General features: G+C 33.3%; 1 non-coding gene across 1 annotated transcript; it reads left to right on the top strand.

The window, feature by feature from the left end:
• The first annotated feature begins 343 nt into the window (after positions 1 to 343).
• On the top strand, positions 344 to 415 carry TRNAT-CGU. Its single transcript has one exon. It is a non-coding gene; the product is annotated as a tRNA-Thr (tRNA).
• Positions 416 to 8,877: the final 8,462 nt, after the last annotated feature.

Genomic DNA, 8,877 nt, shown 5'->3' with positions numbered 1-8,877 from the left:
GCATTTGTCGTCACAATCCTTTTAAGGAAGATGCACCCAAATAACCGGTGAACAATAACATTTAAAGAAGTTTCAGAGAGTGAGAAGAGGCAGAACAAAGAATAGGAATGAGAAGGGCACCAAAATTTTCAGTGAGTCGTATAAAGAAGAAGGAACTAGTAGGTTCGATTTTGGGTCTGTTTGAACTAAAATTTGAGACTCACTAGCCTAAAGTCCATTTGTGGTAAAGAAAAAAACCTTCCGGGCCCCAACCCTCATTGGAAGCATGCATCCAACTATTTCATTTTCAACCTACACATGCTCCAAGCCCAACTCACGTAAGTAGCCAAAAGATCCACTACAAGGGCATTTGGTCTAGTGATATGATTTTCGCTTCGTGTGCGAGAGGTCTCGAGTTCGATTCTCGGAATGCTCCCAACAATTATATGAAATTGAATAAAGAAATAATTCACATGGATCTTTGAAAAAAAAAAGGAATAAAAGGCTTGACTATTTAGTGAGATTCTCTTAGATTCTCTCCCAATCATTCCATTCCTTCCACCACTTGAGATTGGTGCCTCTCTTCCAATCATTCAAGAATCAATCAACTGTGCCTCTCTTCCAATCATTCAAGAAGAATTATTGAATTGTTCTTGAATTGTGGGATGTAGGTAAGATGGTAGAGTGCATTTCTAGAAGAAACTCATTAATATTTTATTTCTATTCAATTTTTCGTAGGTAAGATGGTAGAGTGCATTTCTAGAAGAAACTCATTAATATTTTATTTCTATTCAATTTTTCTTTATTTTTGACCTAATGAGCATAAATACTTTTTCATTTCCACTATTATTGATGACGTACCGTTTTGGGTTTTGTTAGGTAAGAATTGTGTGGATCTAGCTATGTAGGTAAGATGGTTGAGTGCACTCTTTGCATGCGAGAGGTACAAGGATTTTGGGTTTTGTTACGTAAGAACTGTGGGGATGTAGCTAAGATGGTAGAGTGCATTTCTAGAAGAAACTCATTAATATTTTATTTCTATTCAATTTTTCTTTATTAAGATGGTAGAGTGCATTTCTAGAAGAAACTCATTAATATTTTATTTCTATTCAATTTTTCTTTATTTTTGACCTAATGAGCATAAATACTTTTTCATTTCCACTATTATTGATGACGTACAGTTTTTGGTTTTGTTAGGTAAGAATTGTGTGGATCTAGCTAAGAGGATATCGTGAATCTCCTAAAGAAACTATTCGTTATTAATATTTTATTTTTATTCAATTTTTCCTTATTTTTGACATAATGAGCTGAAATATTTTTTCATTTTCACTATTATTGATGACACACAGTTTTGAGTTTTATTATGCAAGAATTGTGGGAATGTAGCTAAGATGGTAGAGCGCTCTCTTTGCATGCGATTTTGGGTTTTGTTATGCAAGAAATGTGGTTTGCTACACACAAAAAAGATAGGTATGTTAAATTTTTAAGTCATTTTTGAAAAGTATGGTGTAGGATAAATTGGATTATTGCCTATTATTTCTAAGAATATATCAAGTCTTGGGACTATTGTTTACCATTTGTAGAGATAAGACTAATGTTTGTCATTTGTAGAGATAGCATATAATAGAGCAATTCATAGTACGGTTCTCCTTTAGAGCAATTCATAGTATCGTTCTCCTTTGGAGCAATTCATAGTACCGTTCTCCTATAGAGAAATTCATAGTACCACTCATCGTTCTCCTTCTAAATATGTTTATGGATTTAATCCACATATTTTCTAAAAATATTAAGTCTGGGGACGAATATTTGCCATTTGTAAAGATGTCATAATATAATAGAGCAATTCATAGTACCTTCTCCTTTAGAACAATTTGTAGTACCACACATTGTTCTCCTTTTGAAGATGTTTATGGATTTAATCCTATTACGCCTCTTGATTTGCTTCCTATTCATTCTAATATTTTTGTGAGTAAAGCAACCACAAGTGAGGTAGATCGGATCAAAATATTGCATAAACAGGTGGAAGGAGAAAATTGAGAAACAAAAAGTTACTTTAAGAATTAAATATTTCTGTGAGTAAAGCGACCACAAGTAAGGTCTGATCAAAACATTGCATAAGAAGGTTAAGGAGACAATTGAGAAACAAAATTTCAAAGTTGCTTAAAGAATTAACAAAGAACGGAAGGAAATCATTTTTCAACCTAATAACTGGGTTTGGATACATTTTCGCAAGGAGCAATTCTCATCTTAAAGAAGACAAAGTTACATCAAATAGGGGATGACCCTTATCAAGTTCTTAAAATAATTAATAACAATGCATATAAAATGATCTTCCGGAGAATTGTTAGCACATTCTACTTTCAATGTTGCTGACTTGAGTCCTTTTGATGTAGGTGACGATTTTTCTGATTTGAAGACGAATTCTTTTGAAGAGAGGGAAGATGATAAGGATCACGGTGATCCAAATGTTCAAACTGGACCAGTCAAGAAGATTCAACAAGAATTCATTCTTCATCTATAAAATTGGATAGGCTTGGTTCAACTTTCATTTCATGTGTTACAAGCTTATTCAATTAGGGAAGAACCATTTGGAGCTTTAGATGTGGATATTTACATAGTTGAAGTAGAGGATGAAGTTGTAAGAACATTAGTTGTTAGAAAACTTTATTTATATTTAATTTATAAAGTATGTAAAGGTCAAATTGTCAAATTGACCTCGTCTTTTGTGGAGATTCGAGGGGATTGAGATTAAATCCAGACAACTAACTTCTTTTGTGGGGAGACTATAAATGTACACAAATTATTATGTAAATATCATATTTGAGAGGAATGAAATTGATCGCTCAAGTTGAGAAGTTCCTCTTAAAAATTTGAGCATCATCTCTGTCATTTCTAAGTTTCAACCAATTGTTGGGTAAAATTGCATCATTTCTAAGTTTCAACCAATCGTTGGGTAAAATTGCATCTGAGCTATTTAGTCTATCCAGGTTGGATTGTGTGGTTGAGTGAAATTCTCAACCTTCTACTTATTTTCACGATTTCTTCTCTTCCTGTTCATTGTAATTTATCCTAATACAAACAAGTTTGTTTCTTTAGGGAATGTATTAAGCACATGAGTTTATTAATTACTCTGAACTTTTGTATAAAATAAAGTAAATACAAATCAAGTAAGTATATATAACAATAAAAGATGAATTATGTTTACTAGCACATTTTTTTTTTTTTTTTAACACGAGATAGAAGAAACGTAGTAATAAAAAGAAGTTAGGGTTGATCTCTTTTGGGGGTGAAGCCGGACACCATGACTATGAAGGAGTGGAAGCTCAAGGATCGTCATGCCATAGGGTTGATCTGTTTGACACTGTCCAGAAACATGACGTTCAACATCATGAAAGAGAAGACGACATCGGGCCTATTGAAGGTAGTGGCATAAGCAATTGCCTTGTATTCACAAACTGACATAAGCAACCGCCTTGAATACGAGATCTCAAGCTCACGCAAAAGGACTTGGATCTAGATTAATTCGGTAGTGGCATAAGCAACCGTCTTATATTCGCCCTCTGTATTAGAATGAGAAACTGTTGATTATTTCCTTGAACTCCAGGAGATAAGATTGCCACCAAAGATATCAATAGTGTCATGTAGATAACGGAGAATTAGTTTGACCGCCTCCCAATGTATAGAAGTTGGGGAGGACACGATCTGACACACTCTGTTGACTATGAAGGATATATCAGGACGTGTCAGAGTACTAGATTGAGAAACTGTCGATTATTTCCTTGAACTTCAGGAGATAAGATTGCCACCAAAGAAGATCGCATAACCTCCAATTGTTCGATGGTCATCAAGATTCCCGACCCAATTAGCATCCGAGAAGGAACTCAACAAATTAGTGTTGGACTTTGTAAGACACAAGCCCATATTAATAGTGTCATATAGATAACGAAGAATTAGTTTGACCGCCTCCCAATGTACAGAAGTCAGGGAGGACATAAACTGACACACTTTGTTGATACAGAAGGATTTATCAGGACGTGTCAAAGACAAATATTGGAGACCACTAATGACACTCTGATACAGAGTAATATCCTAAGGTGAGAGCTTTTCACCACCATTCAATAACAACTTCTCACTAGGAAGCATAGGTGTGTGCACACCTTTGGAGGTGAGCATGTTGGTTCTAGATAATGGAGAATTAGTTTGACCGCCTCCCAATGTACAGAAGTTAGAGAGGACACGAACTGACACACTCTGTTGACACAGAAAGATATATCAGGACATGTCAGAGACAAATATTGTTGAGCACCAACGACACTCCGATACCGAGTAGTATCCTCAGGCGAGAGTTTTTCACCACCATCCAATAACAACATCTCAATAGGAAGCATAAGTGTGCGCACACCGTTGGAGGTGAACATATTGATTCTAGACAATAAATCTTGAAGGAAGTACGGCGGACCTCAATCCCAAGAAAATAACTCAAAATATCAAGATCCTTGATGGCATAATCATCCCGAAGCTGTGTAAGAAGCTTCTCAATAGTCGTAGAAGATGAGCTGATGATAATCTTCTTCAACTGTGTTCCTTAATTTATCCTACAGCTAATTGTATATGACCCATCAAAAGTAACTTACCTTACAGCTAATTGTATAAGACCCATTAAACGTAACTTACCCTACAGCTAATTGTATAAGACCCATTAAACGAATCAATCTCTAGACGAAGGGACTTAAAGTTTTAAATTTGAAACTTAAAACGTTTACCGAGAGTAAACTGATGGGTTCCAACGCTTCGAGCCTTCATTTGCTTATTTTTCTTTGAACTCTCATATAAAAACTAACTATTTGGGCTCTATAATCTTGTATATGGAGGCAGACTATTTATAGTAAAAATTTGATAGAGATATATATACTAAATATTTATATATAGTAGGCAATTATACATGTTAAATTATATATATATATATATATATATATATATATATATATATAATAAACTGAAATCATTTATATACCCAATAGTTAGTGCTTTCAAAATTTACATTTCTTACTCTTCGTACCCTCTCTTTGCATATCTTGAAGTCATTAATACAAAACTTTTAGTTAATATATCTCCTTCATTTTCTCTATCATGTTTTTTGTGTTCATTTAGATCGAGTGTGTGCGGTGTTGTGTGATCCCAATAACTGGTATCAGAGCGAGTTGAGATTCACCACGATCTGTGAAAATGGAAAGGTCAAAGACAAGAATTGAAAAGTTTGATCAATTCGATATCAGTTTCTAGAAGATGCAGATTGAATATTATATGTACTAGAAAGATCTTTAGAAACCCCTTTTGGGGGTGAAGCCGGATACCATGACCACGAAGGAGTGGAAGCTCAAGGATCGTCACGCCTTAGGGTTGATCTGGTTGAGGGTGTCCAGAAACATGATGTTCAACATCATCAAAGAGAAGACAACATTGGGCCAATTGAAGGTGTCAAATATGTATAAAAATTCGTTGGCTATGAACAAGGTGTATTTGATGCAGAGGTTGTTCAATCTACAAATATCTGAAGGTAGATTTGTTACAGATCATATAAATTAGTTCAACGTGATTGTCAGTCAATTGAGCTCGGTGGAAATTATGTTCAAAAATGAAATTAAAGTATTGATTTTGATGTCATCTTTACCCGAGTTGTGGTATACTGTTATTGCTGCAATCAACAATTCACGAGGATCTGATAAACTGAAGTTTAATGAAATTCAAGATGTCAGTGAAAGTATTCCTTTAAATGGAAAATTGGAGATTCATCTCGTAATACTCTCAGTGTTGATCGAAGGGAAAGAAGTAAATCAAAGAGCCCAAACAAACATGGGTGATTAAAATAAAGGAATCGAGAAAAAACTCCAAACAAACCAACCGTAAAGTGTTGAAATTGTGGAGAAAAATGACACTTTCGAATAGATTGTACAAAATTGAAGAAAAGCAAAATCACAAATTTGAAGTTGACAATGATTCTATATATTTAGTAGAAGATACTGAGGATGCTCTAATTCTTAGCATGAATAGCCCAATAGCCCAATTGAATTCTAGATTTTAGATTCAGTTGCATCGTTTCATGTGTCTTCAAGTAAGGAATTGTTTCAAAATTTCAAAGAAGAAAATTTTGGGAAGCTATATCTTATCGACAACAAAACCTTGGAGGTTGAAGGGAAGAGAGATGTTTGCATACAAACTCTAGCAAGAAATGGGTGGACCATCTCCAGTTTCATCATTTCTTGAACCAAAATTTCATTGGTGAGATGTCTCGCACTCTGCAGCGGCAACTTTCTATTTTTCTAAGGCTATTCATATATCTCACGACCACTCTTTTCCTCCTCACCATATCTAGACACTATAACTTTGATCCAGTATTGTCTTATATGGTTAACATTCACTCTTTAACGTCCAAGGATATTTTATAACTACCATGAAACTCAAAACATTCAATAAATTCATACAAATTTTACAACATATCATATACTTCGAAATAGAGTTAGACTGCTTACTTAATCGTGATGAGACGTTTCATCGAACTGAGTCATAGAGATATACGACTTTTTATTTTAAGAAAAAATCTATATAATCTAAAATCGAATTGCTCTAATATCAATTTGTCGCAACCTAAATTTGGAGGGTTCAAAACTTGGAGGGTTCAAAACTTAGATAGAAACTAAAATTAAAAGTGAAAACAAATAAAAATAAAAATAAATTAATATAAAATAAGAAAATGTTTAAAATTAAAATAAGATTGAGAGTTTAATCTATTTTTAGAGAAATATTTTTCTCTTAATCTATAATTAGTCCAGAAAAGAAATAATGGGCCGTTTTAAAAAATAAAAACTCTACAAAACTCTACAAAATTTCCTCACAAGAGTACAAAATTTCTCTCAACTCTCTTTCCAAACAACTTCCCTTCTTTATTTTTTCTTATTAGCTTTTTTTTTTCTTTCTTTTTTTTTTCTATTTATTGAACACTAATTAGGGATGTTACTATCCTCTACTTAGGAAAAGTGGGTCAAAATGAAAAAATTGAGAAATTAATCCTCATTTGAACTCGTGTTACAACATAACATAACATAATACATGTCAAACACTCACAAAGTACGACACGTGGAGGCACTACGGAGCACGCATTGTGAATACCTCATACAATTCATCCAACCAAGCCAATAGTAACGCCACTTACCTGGATGGCCTAAAGCGAAGTCACTAAATTTCTTGTATTGATGTTCGTTAGATCATACTCATCGATGTCTAGTTCCAAAGCTAAATCCAAACCGACTTCCTTCACTCTCTTTCTTTTTCTCCTTCTTTATTCAAATCGGCATTGGTTAGGGATAAAAAAAAGGATGAGTTGGAGATTGAAAAAGGGAAGAGAAAACAAAAAGAATGTTATAAAGGAAGAGGAGAAAATGGGAGGATGGGAGAACCGGAATAAAATGAGAACGCATGCTCTCCTAATTTAGTTTGAACTCCTAGTACCTTAAATAAAGTTGGTATACTCTAATGAAACAGGAATTTCTCTTATGATTATTAAATTCTTATAGATTCCAATATCAATATCATTAATACAATTATGCTTTATCTTGAACACGCCAAACATAAACTAAAGTGCGTTCAGTTTAACTCCATTTTATTGCCGATATTGAATGATGTGTAAGGTATATTCTTGATTTACCTTAAAGTTCTTGTGACATGATAGTTCATATTAGTTAAGCATTTTGCAAAATCACAGTTAAAAGACAACAACGATGAACCTAGATTTATTAGTCATTTCAAAGACAATTTCTTTATCCATCCTATCGGTAATAACAGTTCGACTAAATTCATATTAGGCAAAGAAACAAGTTTATGACTCATAACAACAACTACCTAAATTATGACCTAAAAATTTGAAAACAAAAGTTGTAATTGATAATTATACAAAAATTTCCTTAAATCCATGAACTGTGTCCAATTAATCAATCCTAAAGATTGTAACTAGCATAGAGTAATTAAAGCTCCACATGAAGTAATTTAAACTTCCCGTTACTTAACTAAAGTTTATCTCATCTTTAATGAAGCATGGATTGCAATTAAGTTCATGAAATGCTTATAGACTCCAACTCTTAGTATTATTAATGCAATTATGTCTCATGTGAGTTTGTCATAAATGAAACAAAGGTGCATTCAATACAACTTTATTTTCTTGTCATACAAGGCAAAATAGAAGAATTAAATCAAACAAACTAAACCGAATCAATCCAACCCAAATTGATTAGTTTGTTTCCTTGGTTGGGTTGTTGGTTTATTTGATAACCCTTATATATTATAACAATTCAACTTTTCATTTTATATCCCTCCAACCACTCAGAGAAAAATATATTTGAGTAGAAGCTAAAATTAGTGGTATGATTCTCACTTAGGGTGCAAGAGGTTTTGTGTCCAATTCTTGTAATGCCCCTATGTCTAAATTTTTTCTTATCGAAGGACTTCATATTAATATAAACTTGTAGTTCCAATTATTTACTCAACAAAGAGCAAAAAGTCTTTCTTTACCGGCTAAGACTTTATACTAAAAAAGAAGAAGAAAGCTCTCTCCTCTTGTTTTGTTCTCCGAGACACATTCAAATGGAGGACTTCATGTGTTTCCTGCAATACAACAAAATACGACCTTAATACCTAGGCCCAAGACTTAAACATATGCTTCAAGTTGCATAATAAGAGCATTTGGTCTAGTGGTATAATTCTTATTTTGAGTGCGAGAGGTCTTGAGTTTGATTCTTGGTATGCCCCCAACAACAATTGATATCAAATTTAATTATGATGATAATAAGATTTGAAACAAAAAAAAAAAAAAAAAAAAAAAAAAAAAAAAAAAAAAAAAAAAAAAAA

The sequence above is a fragment of the Cucurbita maxima genome, unplaced genomic scaffold (assembly GCF_002738345.1).
Source record: "Cucurbita maxima cultivar Rimu unplaced genomic scaffold, Cmax_1.0 Cma_Scf00050, whole genome shotgun sequence".
Classification (NCBI taxonomy): Eukaryota; Viridiplantae; Streptophyta; class Magnoliopsida; order Cucurbitales; family Cucurbitaceae; genus Cucurbita; species Cucurbita maxima.
This window is presented reverse-complemented; position numbering and strand designations above follow the sequence as displayed.